This window comes from Ranitomeya imitator, chromosome 2 (assembly GCF_032444005.1).
Source record: "Ranitomeya imitator isolate aRanImi1 chromosome 2, aRanImi1.pri, whole genome shotgun sequence".
NCBI lineage: Eukaryota > Metazoa > Chordata > Amphibia > Anura > Dendrobatidae > Ranitomeya > Ranitomeya imitator.
The window spans coordinates 521,215,647-521,229,160 of NC_091283.1; the positions used below are offsets into that span (position 1 = coordinate 521,215,647).

Below are 13,514 nucleotides of genomic sequence, written 5' to 3' on the forward strand. Positions count from 1 at the left end.
CCAGCAAAGGATATGCAGGCAGCTGTGGGCTGATATTAGTAGCCTAGGAAGGGGCCATGGATTTTTGCCCCTCCCAGACCAAAATCAGCTCTCAGCCACCCCAGAAAAGATGCATCTATAAGATGCGCCAAATTTTGCGCTTAGCCTCGCTCTTCCCACTTGCCCAGTAGCTGTGGCAAGTGGGGTTCATATTTGTGGGGTTGATGTCACCTTTGTATTGTCAGGTGACATCAAGCCCACAGGCTAGTAATACAGAGGTGTCTATAAGACACCTATCTATTAATAACCCCATAGTGATATTGTATAAAACAGAGACCCAGAATAAAGTCCTTTATTTGAAATAATGACACTCCTTTAATGAATCTTAATTAGACCATAATTGCCAAACGCCTAATCCACCGAAGCCAATGTTTCCTGTAACAAAAATAAAATAAACCACAAATATTCCTCATCTGTCAGCAGAGAAGATCTTTGTGTGGAAACTTCCTGAAGAAGAAGCCTTTGAGCTTCGAAACGCGTTGAATAAACCACCCGAACACCCTAACAGTATATCTGGATCTATTATTTGTCGCAGCAGCGCAGATGTAATCCACATTTCATTTATTATAGCAGAGAAGATGATACATAATGTCACACGATGATCCTGATCACTTTGAGAGCAGTCACATCAGTGATGTGACTGCTCTCAAAGACAGCCGGCAATACACTGACAGGAGGGAATTGCTTCCGCAGTGTATAGCACTGAGCTGCAGTGAGAGAGTTAACTGGAGTTAATCAGCTGATCAGCTCCGGTGATCTCGATTACGGCACCACTGCCACGTGGGAAAGTTCTCACTCAGCGGTGCTGTAAGTGAGAGCATCGGAGATGACGGGCTGATGAACTTCGGTGAACTCTCTCACGGCAGCTCAGTGATACACTGCGGGAGCAATTACCTCCTGTTAGTGTATCACCGGGCAGAGCAGTCACATCTCCCGATGTGACTGTTCTATACGTGATATCACCGTGGGACAATCTGGATTACGTGGACTACGGCACACATGGAATATATGGTGGATTATTTTACATTATTTCTAGGACGCAAGGGCATCGGGGATTAGGCGTTAAGGTGAGTGTTTTTATTTTTTTATTTTTATGGGAATATGTATGTAATTTTACTTAAACTGTGAGCACAGGTGCCAGCAGATGATAATACTATCCCATCAGCGGCACCTGCTGTCACTGTTATCAGTGACAGCAGACATAGCCTGATGGAAGCAGTAGTCTCATCGGCCTACGCCAGCTTTTTGCTGCAGGATCACGCGGACATCGGACAGCATGATTCCGCAGCACTGTGACCGACAGTACTGGCGGTAATGTTACTGAGGGTGACAGTCACAGCTACGGGATCACGCTGACAGTCTTAAAACTGATTGTCTCCCCGGCGGTAGCGTTACCGCTGATAGGAACCACCGCGCAGTTGTTTTCCATGCTGTCACACATGACAGCGTGGAAAACACCATAGGAAGATGGTAAAACGCAACACAAACTCAGCAAATCTGCAAACATTTTTATTCCTGTGTTTTTGCTGCGGATTTAACTGACTCAATTGAAGTCAATGGGTGCGGAAATGCTGCCGAAATGCACAAAGAATTGGCATGCTGCAGAAAGACACGCACTGCAAATACGCACGGAAATTTACTGATCATGTGCAGAACACTTCAGGATTGACATTGAATAAGCTTGCATAAGGATTCCATTACATTTTTGGACCATTTCTGCGAGGAAAAAAAGCTGCAAAAACGCATCGTGTGCACATAGCTTAAGAGGCGCTTGGTTCACTTAGGGGGCAAGCCTCTTAATCAGTCAGGGCACATTTCACAACTGGCATGCCTCATCAGAAATCTTACTCTAGTACCTTATATACCACAACTGATCATCAATTAGATGGCCGAGTTTTGCCACATGCACTTCCTGCCGAAATGCCCCCTACTTTAGCAGCATGAATATGTAAAGTTGCAAAATTTTTGCACAACACCATGTTTCGTCAAAATATAGCAACTTTTTAAGATGGTTTAATCTAGAATATTCTGGCGTGTACAAACAAGGCACCATTTTTATTTTTTTATACTGATACTATATAAATAATCTAAATTATAATTTTCATTGTCTTTATTTCATTATTGAATTACCAAAAATATAACCCTCAAAAAGCATGTTGTGAAAATCAGTATGTATAAAGAACGTTAAAACATTTTATTTTGAAATTTGAGCATTCAGTTAAATGTATCCTGTCAAATCCTAATCACTAATTGACACTAACTTTAATTGTCTTTTGACAGGCTGGTACAGTCAATCGAGGTAGTGAAGTGATTGCAGCAGGAATGGTTGTCAATGACTGGTGTGCTTTCTGCGGTCTGGACACGACCAGTACAGAGCTGTCAGTCATAGAAAGTGTATTCAAGCTAAGTGATGCTCAGCCAAGCACCATTGCCACAAACATGAGAGACTCTCTAATTGACAGGTATGATACTGTTTTCTAGCTTTTGTTTTAGTGTACAGCACTAGGAAACCTGTAGTCTGAAACTAGAGGGCGACTTTGGCCATGACATAGGTCACAAGGCCAAATATTGCAGTATGCTCCTAATGCATTACCACATAATGCTAGTGAATGGGGGTCCTATTTTGAACCTCAAAGTACCAGGTCACTCAACTTAGAAAAAATCCAGATTATAACTTTTTGTGACTTGCTTGACTCTTGTGAGTTGCAAAGTGACCCCCTTTCATTCAAACTATGCTGTAGTATAGCAGTGAAACTGGCGATCTTTGGCTGTAAACCACAGTGTGTATCCCAGGCCTAATTGTCGAGTACATATCACAGCAGTGTTTCAGTTATGTGCTTTTTTGCTCTGCAACAAAGCTGTGAAAAACTCTTTAGGGTGCAGCTTGTACCCTTCTTGCACATTCAGAAGGAACGGAAAATATAAGGCCTTACACTGCTTCCGGCTAGACCCACTTCTGGCATTGCCTCAAAGTTCCATCTAAAAGTGTCCTGATTTCAAACATTATGTTTAAAACCACAAAATCCCCATGTAAGGGCATGTAGACACAGTTGTGTGTGTGTGTTTTTTTGTTTTTGTGGTAGATTCTACTGTAAAAGCAACCCGAAAAAGCACTAACTAAAGGCTCAAAAAAATGAATATATGTATTACCATGTAAGAACGTGTTTATTCATATGGTTTTCTTTTGATAGTCTTTTAACCACTTCAGGTTTCCAAAACACTAAGCTGTTAAAAGAATTCAGCTGACTTTCTTCAGGCGGTTTTTTTTTCGGCTATATTTTATAATGCAAGTAATTGGGGAGGCTCAAAGTTTCTAGCATGTCACTGAGCATTTCGCCAGCGTTTTTGCTTCAAAAACTGCTAATGTTTTTCTTGCTCAATGTAGATTAAAAATAAAAGCATCCAACAAGTGCCAGTCCAAAAAAAGTGTCTCCAAACTGATGTACAAAACACCAAAAAACGCTTCAGTGATCAAAAGTGTTGTGCTAACTACTTTGGTATGGAAGAAAGATGTATATAGCACTACAAGCTTAGGCTGGTTTACAATAGCATATGCAAAGTTGTCTGAATGCCTTTCAGAAAGTGTGTTTAGTTTTTGTTTTTTTGTTTTTTTACATCCGCATGTCTATTATGGACAGCTGCATTGCATCTGTTAAGAATTGTAATGGATCCATGCAAAATCCATAATATGGGGATGGCAAGTCGTATATGATCTGTGCTGTTTTTTTTTTTTGTGTATGTGTGCACTTTTATTGACTTTTTTTTTTTAATCTTTTCTCCTTCCTTTTAGCCTTACATAACCAGAGTATCCTGAGATCAGCTGCTTGGCCATTAAGAAGATCACTGCACTGTATTACTTAAGCTGCTGCTTCACCTGCTAAATGATGTGCGCATTAGTGGAACAGATGTTTGTGTACAACCTGCATTTAAAAGGAAAAAAATAATAAATTCAAACAACTGTATATTGCACTTACACTCTTTAAATGTAATAAAATTTTAAAACCTAATACTGTAAGATCTATTTGCCCATAAAATCTACTAAGGCCAGGTTCACAGGGGCATATTGTACAATCCGAATATGTACCACAATCCTAATATGTACCGCAATACCTGGGATAAGTCTCCTAACCCAAACTGATAGCCTCTTATTAGGCTGTATGTTAGGGGTCAGTAAACCCGTAGTCAATCAGGTATATGTTTGGATTGTTAAAATAATGAATACTCCTAGAGGTTTAAAGTCAAGTTTGTGATATACAGTCATGGCCAAAAGTATTGACACCCCTGCAATTCTGTCAGATAATACTCAGTTTCTTCCTGAAAATGATTACAAACACAAATTCTTTGGTATTATTTTCATTTAATTTGTCTTAAATGAAAAAACAAAAGAGAATGAAGCAAAAAGCAAAACATTGATCATTTCACACAAAACTCCAAAAATGGGCCAGACAAAAGTATTGGCACCCTCAGCCTATTACTTGGTTGCACAACCTTTAGCCAAAATAACTGCGACCAACCCCTTCCGGTAACCATCAATGAGTTTCTTACAATGCTCTGCTGGAATTTTAGACCATTCTTTGACAAACTGCCATTTTTAGATCTCTCCACAGGTGTTGTATGGGATTCAGGTCTGGACTCATTGCTGGACACCTTAGAAGTCTCCAGTGCTTTCTCTCAAACCATTTTCTAGTGCTTTTTGAAGTGTGTTTTGGGTCATTGTCCTGCTGGAAGACCCATGACCTCTGAGGGAGACCCAGCTTTCTTACAATGGGCCCTACATTATGCTGCAAAATTTGTTGGTAGTCTTCAGACTTCATAATGCCATGCACACGGTCAAGCAGTCCAGTGCCAGAGGCAGCAAAGCAACCACAAAACATCAGGGAACCTCCGCCATGTTTGACTGTAGGGACCGTGTTCTTTTCTTTGAATGCCTCTTTTTTTTCTCCTGTAAACTCTTATGTTGATGCCTTTGCCCAAAAAGCTCTACTTTTGTCTCATCTGACCAGAGAACATTCTTCCAAAACGTTTTAGGCTTTTTCAGGTAAGTTTTGGCAAACTCCAGCCTGGCTTTTTTATATCTCGGGGTAAGAAGTGGGGTCTTCCTGGGTCTCCTACCATACAGTCCCTTTTCATTCAGACGCCGACGGATAGTACGGGTTGACACTGTTGTACCCTCGGACTGCAAGACAGCTTGAACTTGTTTAGATGTTAGTCGAGGTTCTTTATCCAATATCCGCACAATCTTGCGTTGAAATCTCTTGTCGATTTTTCTTTTCTGTCCACATCTAGGGAGGTTAGCCACAGTGCCATGGGCTTTAAACTTCTTGATGACTCTGTGCAAGGTCGACACAGGAACATTCAGGTCTTTGGAGATGGACTTGTAGCCTTGAGATTGCTCATGCTACCTCACAATTTGGTTTCTCAAGTCCTCAGACAGTTCTTTGGTCTTCTTTCTTTTTTCCATGCTCAATGTACACACAAGGACACAGGACAGAGGTTGAGTCAACTTTAATCCATGTCAGCTGGCTACAAGTGTGATTTAGTTATTGCCAACACCTGTTAGGTGCCACAGGTAAGTAACAGGTGCTGTTAATTACACAAATTAGAGAAGCATCACATGATTTTTTTGAACAGTGCCAATACTTTTGTCCACCCCCTTTTTTATGTTTGGTGTGGAATTATATCCAATTTGGCTTCAGGACAATTCTTTTTGTGTTTTTTCATTTAAGACAAATTAAATGAAGATAATACCAAAGAATGTTTGCAATCATTTTCAGGAAGAAACTGAGTATTATCTGACATAATTTTGGCCAATATATTGTAGGGATTGGCTCAGGTGAGCAACGGTAGGGCCGCAGTAATGAGGCAACACACAGGCTTCCAGTCCAAACTTCTGTGGTTTATTGACACTTTAAACAGTCCGAGACAGAAAGTAAAAGAAAAAACCAAACATACTCCAGCTTGGAGAACCACTGGTCTCAGACTCTCCCTTACACGGGACGGGCTTAACTAAGCGGCTGCCAGGTGAGCGGCTTCTGCCAGGTGCCATTCCCAGGGTTGCTAACAGTCATGTCACCATCCTTTGTGACATGTGTCGCAGATAAAACAGTTCAGGCTCATTCCAGCCTAGCTCCACACCCAGACTGACGTGTCAAACAAAAGAAACTCCATTACATAGTCTATAGCCACACCCACAGGTGAGGTATTATTATTATTTATTATAGCGCCATTTATTCCATGGCGCTTTACATGTGAGGAGGGGTATACATAATAAAAACAAGTACAATAATCTTAAACAATACAAGTAATAACTGGTACAGGAGGAGTGAGGAACCTGCCCGCGAAGTCTCACAATCTACAAGGGATGGGCGAGAATACAGTAGGTGAGGATAGAGCTGGTCATGCAGCGGTTTGGTTGATCGGTGGTTACTGCAGGTTGTAGGCTTGTCGGAAGAGGTGGGTGTTCAGGTTCTTTTTGAAGGTTTCGATGGTAGGTGAGAGTCTGTGTTGTGATAGAGGGTTCCAGAGGAGGGGTGATACGCGAGAGAAATCTTGTATACGATTGTGGGAAGAGGGGAGTAGAGAATGAGATCTTGTGAGGATCGGAGGTTGCGTGTAGGTAAGTACCGGGAGACGAGGTCACAGATGTATGGAGGAGACAGGTTGTGGATGCCTTTGTACGTCATGGTTAGGGTTTTGTAGTGGAGTCTCTGGGCAATGGGGAGCCAGTGAAGGGATTGACAGAGGGGAGAGGCCGGGGAATAGCGGGGGGCAGGTGGATTAGTCGGGCAGCAGAGTTTAGAATAGATTGGAGGGGTGCGAGAGTGTTAGAGGGGAGGCCACAGAGCAGGAGGTTGCAGTAGTCAAGGCGAGAGATGATGAGGACATGGACAAGGGTTTTTGCAGATTCTTGGTTGACGAACGGATTCGTGAAATATTTTTGAGTTGAAGTCGTCAGGAAGTGGAAAGGGCTTGGATATGTGGTTTGAAGGAGAGATCAGCGTCAAGGATTACCCCGAGGCAGCGAGCTTGTGGGACTGGGGATTGTGGGCAGCCATTTACTGTAATGGATAGGTTCGTTGGGGGGGTCACGTGAAATGGGGGAAAGATTATGAATTCTGTTTTGTCCATGTTAAGTTTCAGAATTCTAGCGGAGAAGAAGGATGAAATAGTGGACAGACATTGAGGGATTCTGGTTAGTAGGGAGGTGATATCTGGTCCAGAGATGTAGATCTGTGTGTCATCAGTGTGATGCCCGAGAGACCGGGGTACCCAGCACCGGACCAATGGGGTCTGTCTCTTGAGGGGGATGTCACGGGTGGCTTGACCCGGTGCTGTGGCCTCAGGCAATGCACAGTGTAAAGGGTATCGTGAGGGAACAGGCACTTACTTGATCAGCAGGTTCTCCCAGCGATCATGATCCCAATCCTGGATAGATGGCTATTGTCCAAATGAAAGACTGAGGCACTGAAACATTTAACCAGTTTACTTTAACAAAAAAGGATTTACAACCAGTCCTGTCACCGGAGTCTGTATGGGAACTCTGAGTTACTTTGACCCTGCCGGGGTCTTCGCCTCTTATTGTACGCAATATCTGTGTGGCCCTGCTGCTGTATGTGAACTGGCTGCCGGCCCAATCTGTCCCCTCCGGGTCCTGGTTCGACGGGCAACCCGAGTCTTATCGGCTTACCCCCTCCGGGAGTACCGCTGAACTCTGTGTCTGTTGCTGCGTCCGACCCTAGTGAAGCTGATATCACCTCACGTTTTTCCGGTTGCTGTATTATATGTAATGAATACAGCCACGGATCCGGTATCCGTCTTTGCGCCTGTTCTGGGTAGTGATTAATGCTGCCCGGTTCTCACAATGTCCTTTTTCTCTATCCCTCTTCTCCTCAGGCCGGTGATTTGGGCCTGGAAACCGTCATAGGGCTGTTAGAAATTCAGCTGTATGACCTCTCACTTTCAGCTCCTTAGCCCAACTGCCAGTTCTTCTCTCAGACCAGAATGGATCAAGGGGAGTCTCTGGAGCTCCCCCTTCTGGCCGGAGGAGGTAGTGCAGTCTTGCTATTTAAGTATTTGTATTCAGTGTCAGTAACTATATTTGTGGCAAATACCTCTAGGGGTGCCACATTCCCCCTTAGTTAAGAACAGTACTCCGGGACTGTGGGACAATAACATTTTGAAATAACAATTAATATGTACAGAGTCTTAAAAATGAAAAGTTACAAAAACCACTCAAGGAAACAAAAATAGAGTTCTGTAAAAAGTCACTTCAAATAGCGTCCATTAATACAGTTCTATCCTTGAAGGTACTAGGAAAGGCACTGCACTTTGTGTCCAAGAATTTAGTTCCATCTTTCCAACGGAGTCATCAATACAACGTCTAAAGAAAGTTCAAAAAGAGCAAAAAGCAAAGTTCAAAAAGCAGTCTTTCCGGAGCTTTGATTTAGTGCCTCCGGGCTGATAACAAGTTCAAGAATATGCAAGAAGTTCATACAGACAAGTCTCTGTAGGTACTGGGCTTAAACGTTGCAGAATGATAACAATGACTATAGTTTTATAATTGGTAATCTGCATACCTGGCCGGTAATTGACCCTGGGTACTACGCTGTGATCTACGTAATAGCGGTATCTCTTCATGTGGTGTACCACTGTCTACTGCGGATGTAGTATCTGCCCGCTCTGCTAAAGATAATTCCATGACTATGGAGTTGGCAAGTCCACCGTGAATGGGATCACTCTGATCAGGAATCTGTTCTTCCTGGCCTGGAATCTCCCGCAGTACGGGGTCAGCCTCTTCCTGTCTTGGGACCTCTGGCATTGGGTTCGGTGTTGGGTAAAAGGCCACCATGGGAACCACTACTGCACCATGGTATGTTAGTAGGGTTTTGGGAAAGTCTCCTATACAGGTGTGATACATTTCCTCTTCTTTTTCCTTTACTGGTTGGACCTGCATGGGTTGAATAACTTCTGGTTCTGGCTGGACAACTTCTGTCTCTTTCAATGCTTCCGGACATAATTTAAGATTGTCTCTTGACACTAGTACAGATGATAAGCCCCCGTTTTTGCTAATGAGACACATTTTAGGATTATCCATTCTTGTTGGTAAAACTGTGTAGGGTACGGCTTCCCACTGATTGTCTAGTTTATTGGTTCGACGATTTCTCTTGAGCACTTGGTCACCCGGTCTTAATGGGGTCGCTAGAGCATTCTGGTTGAAAGTTCGCTCTTGTCTTTCTCTAGTTTGCTGAAGGCTTCTTTCCACACTCTCTTGCACTTGGCGATACTGCTTTTGCCGTATGATATCCCAATTGGAGTCTTGGACTTCTGCGTCTGGTTTCAGAATTCCCATTTCTAGATCGATTGGTAATTGGCCGGGTCTTGCACGCATAAGGTAAGCTGGGGTGCAATTGGTGGAACTCACCGGGACATGATTATACAGATCCACCAAGTCAGGCAATTTCTCTGGCCATTGATTCCTTTCTGCCTCAGGTAAAGTCTTTAGTAGTTCTATTACAATATGGTTCATCTTCTCGCATAAGCCGTTTGTTTGTGGATGATAGGCCGCCGTCCAGATCTTTTTGCAACCATACATATTACAGAATTCTCTGAAGATCTCTGATTCAAAGGCTGTACCTTGGTCGGTGAGAACCTGTTCCGGATATCCATGGGGTCTACAAAAGTACGTTTGGAACGCTTTGGCTGCTGTTTTTGCTGTCAGATCTTTTACGGGTACTACTACCAAGAAGCGTGAATAATGGTCCACGATGGTCAAGGCATAGACATAGCCGGACCGGCTTGGTGTCAACTTCACGTGGTCCATGGCTACAAGTTCAAGTGGTTGTTTGGTGATTATGGGCTGCAGTGGTGCTCTTTGGTTCTTTTGATCGTTTCTTCTGAGGTTGCACGGGCCACAATTTCTGCACCACTGTTCGATTGATTTTCTCATCCCGACCCAATAAAATCTTTCTCTTAGAAGTACTTCTAACTTTTTCCAACCGAAGTGACCAGCACCATTATGGTAAGCTTCGAGGACCATCTTGACATCTTGTTTAGGCACGATAATCTGCCAAACCAATTCATGTGTTTTCGGATTGGTGTACCTTCTACAGAGCTTCCCTTGATACAGGAACATTTTGCCTCTCTCTTTCCAGAGTTGATGCGTCTCTTCTGGGGCATCCTCATCGGGATATGCACTTTGCTCAGTTAACAGCTCCTTCACCAACTTCACAGCCGGATTGCTGTCTTGGGTGTCAGCCCATCTATGGTGTGCTAACGGATTAAAATTCACCTCTTGTTGTTTCTGATAGGTACTTGACTGATGATGTTTTGCCTTGGGATGATGGAAGGCTGGTAGTTCAATTTCTTCAAGCTCCCCCGTTTCTTCTTCTACATCTCTCAAGTGTGGCATCCGGGATAGGGCATCGGCATTTCCATTCTTGCGACCTGCTCGATACTTGATCTTGAAGTTGTAATTAGATAACCGGGCTATCCATCGCTGTTCTAACGCACCTAATTTGGCTGTGTCCAGGTGGGTCAACGGATTGTTGTCAGTATAGACAATAAATTCTGCAGCAGCCAGATAGTGTTTGAAACGTTCAGTCACAGCCCAAACTACTGCCAGTAGTTCCAATTTGAAGGAGCTATAATTTTCTGGATTTCTTTCAGTAGGCCGGAGCTTTCTACTTGCAAAGGCGATGACTTTCTCCCGACCTTCTTGCTTTTGTGACAGCACCGCTTCTAGTCCCACATTACTGGCATCGGTGTAGAGGATGAAAGGTTGATGGTAATCTGGGTATGCCAGAACCTCTTCTCCGGTTAGTGCCTTCTTTAGTTGTTCAAAGGAGTCTTCCCTTTCATCGTTCCACTGAAAAGGAGGGTTTCGGTTTGAAGGTTTCTTCGTCTGTCCTACCAAGGCGTCTTGCAAGGGTGCTGCCAATTTGGTAAATCCTTTTATAAATCTGCGATAGTAACCCACCAATCCCAGGAATTGCCTCACTTCTTTTGCGTTGGTAGGTCTTGGCCAATCCCTTATGGCGCTTATTTTCTCGGGATCCGGTGCTACTCCCTCCGAACTCACGATGTGTCCCAGGTACTGTACCTTTGGCTTGAGAAGGTGACATTTGGATGGCTTGATTTTCATGCCATACCTGGATAAGGCTTCGAACACTTCTGCCAGGTCTATTAAGTGTTGTTCGTAAGTCTTTGAGTAGACGATCACATCATCTAGGTACAGGAGGACGGTCTCGAAGTTCGTGTCCGAGGCAGCATTCCATCAGCCGCTGGAAGGTACCGGATGCGTTGCAGAGTCCGAATGGCATGCGATTAAATTCACATAGACCCATTGGTGTGGTGAATGCCGTCTTTTCCTTATCTCTCTCAGCCACAGGGACTTGCCAATACCCGCTTGTTAAGTCTAAGGTGGAAAAATAATTAGCAGATTTCAAAGCAGTCAAGGACTCTTCTATCCTAGGCAAGGGGTAGGCGTCTTTATGGGTGATGTTATTAATCCGCCGTTAGTCTACGCACATTCTCATGGTTCCGTCCTTTTTTTGACAAGCACTAGAGGGGCCGCCCAGGGGCTACAGCTGTCTCTTATTACCCCGGCCTGTTTCATCTCCCTCAGCATATCTTTTGCACATTGATAGTGAGTGGGCGGTATGGGTCTATATCTTTCTTTTATTGGGGGATGGTCACTGGTGGGAATTGTGTGTTCTACCCCTTCTATCCGTCCGAAGTCCAATGGGTGTTTACTGAAGACTTGTTCATATTCCGTCACTAGCCTATACACCCCTTGTTTTTGATGGGTAGGTGTTGAATTTATGCCCACGTGTAGCTGTTGACACCAATCCTCCAATTCTCCGTCTGAGCTGTTGCCTTCCACCTGACAGGTTGGTTCTAAGGGCTCAATGGTTGTGATGGCATTGTTGTCAACAGTATATAGCTTTGCCACTGTAGCATACCTTGGCAAAGTGACCTCTTCCTCTCCACAGTTCAAAAGTCGTACCGGCACTCGTCCCCGGTGTACCTCGACTACCCCTCGTGCTGTGAGTATAGTGGGCCTGCTGTCGGTGTACACTGGTTCTATTGAGGCTTGATAATCTCGTCCCTTAGTACCAATGGCTGCTCTACACCATACCAGCATTTCTGTTTTTGGTGGGATTACAATAAATGTTGGATCACTTACCCTCACACTGCCGATTTCTCCACCTGCAACTTCTACCTGTTGCCTTAACATCAATACTTTTATTTCCCTTTGGAGAACTCTCTGCTGGCAGGATTGGGCAGTTTCAGCAATTTGCTGTAAGACAGAAATAACTTCGGAAAAGCAGTTCTCTAACACATTCATTCCTATCAATACAGTTGGTTCACAGTTCCGCCGGTCAACATCAACAACAATTATACCCTGTTTTTTCAATTCTACTTTACCAATCTTTATGGTCATCTCCCTGAATCCTAGTTTCGGTACCAACTTACCATTACTGGCCCATATATCTAGTTCAACATCAGAGGGCCCTTTATCAATATCTGCATCAGCCCAGTACCTCTTATAAAGGATATACGGTATAGATGAAATCTGGGAACCTGTGTCCAGCAAAGCGTTGAGGGGAATTCCGTCCAGCACGATAGGGATAATGGGTCGTCCTCCGATGTACCTGTCGTGCCAGGGTGTTGGGCCTTGAAAGTTCATTCCTGCGAAGCGGCCCGCATTCCCAGGGGATTCCCGTTTAAATCACAATCTCGTGCAAAGTGGCCTAGCTGCTGGCAACGGCGGCAAATGGGCTGTCCATCCGGTTGGTAGCAGTCGCGGGGTCGTCCTCTCCATGTCGGGTATCTCCGGGGTCTCATCCATGGAACATCCTCTCTACGGTTTGCGAACTCTATCTTGGGTCCTCTCATCTCCTGCATGGTTTTAGCCATTGAAGCAAAAACATCAGTTAAAGAGTCAAGCTTTTGTTGAAGAGCCTCATTAGTACTGGGCCCCAGGGGCTTAGCAATGGCCCCGGACATAGCTGATGTCACTGGCACTCCCTGTTGTTGAGGTGCCTCTGCCATAGGTTGCGCAGGATCCTGATCCCGAGGTGCCTCTGCCAGCTGGAGACGTATAGCGCTCTCCTTTAATTGAGCAAATGTCAATTCAGGGTTCCTAAAAACAAGCATGCTCACATGCCCCCGGTGAGAAGGGGTGTAGAGTCCCTCCATAAATTGATCTCTTAGCAGTTTATCCGCTCCGGTGTTAAAAATGGGTTCAGCCAGTGTAAGTGATTTAAGGGCTTCCTGCAGGTTTAAGGCAAAGTCTCTCACGCCCTCATTAACTTTTTGTTTGCAATTAAAGAATCGTATTTTAGCTTTGCTGCTGGCAGTGGTTTCAAATGTAGCTTTTAATCCAGCAAATATGCGTTCAACAGTGCCTTTTAGATCAGCTGCCCATGCTGTGACTTTTCGCTTAGCATGGCCACTTAACTGCATCATCAGGA

General features: G+C 44.1%; 1 long non-coding RNA gene across 1 annotated transcript; it reads left to right on the top strand.

Annotated features, from left to right (window-relative positions):
• The first annotated feature begins 157 nt into the window (after positions 1-157).
• Positions 158-4,046, top strand: LOC138664808 (uncharacterized). The gene is made up of 2 exons (XR_011318390.1): positions 158-2,501; positions 3,830-4,046. It is a non-coding gene; the product is annotated as an uncharacterized lncRNA (long non-coding RNA).
• The last annotated feature ends 9,468 nt before the right edge of the window (positions 4,047-13,514 follow it).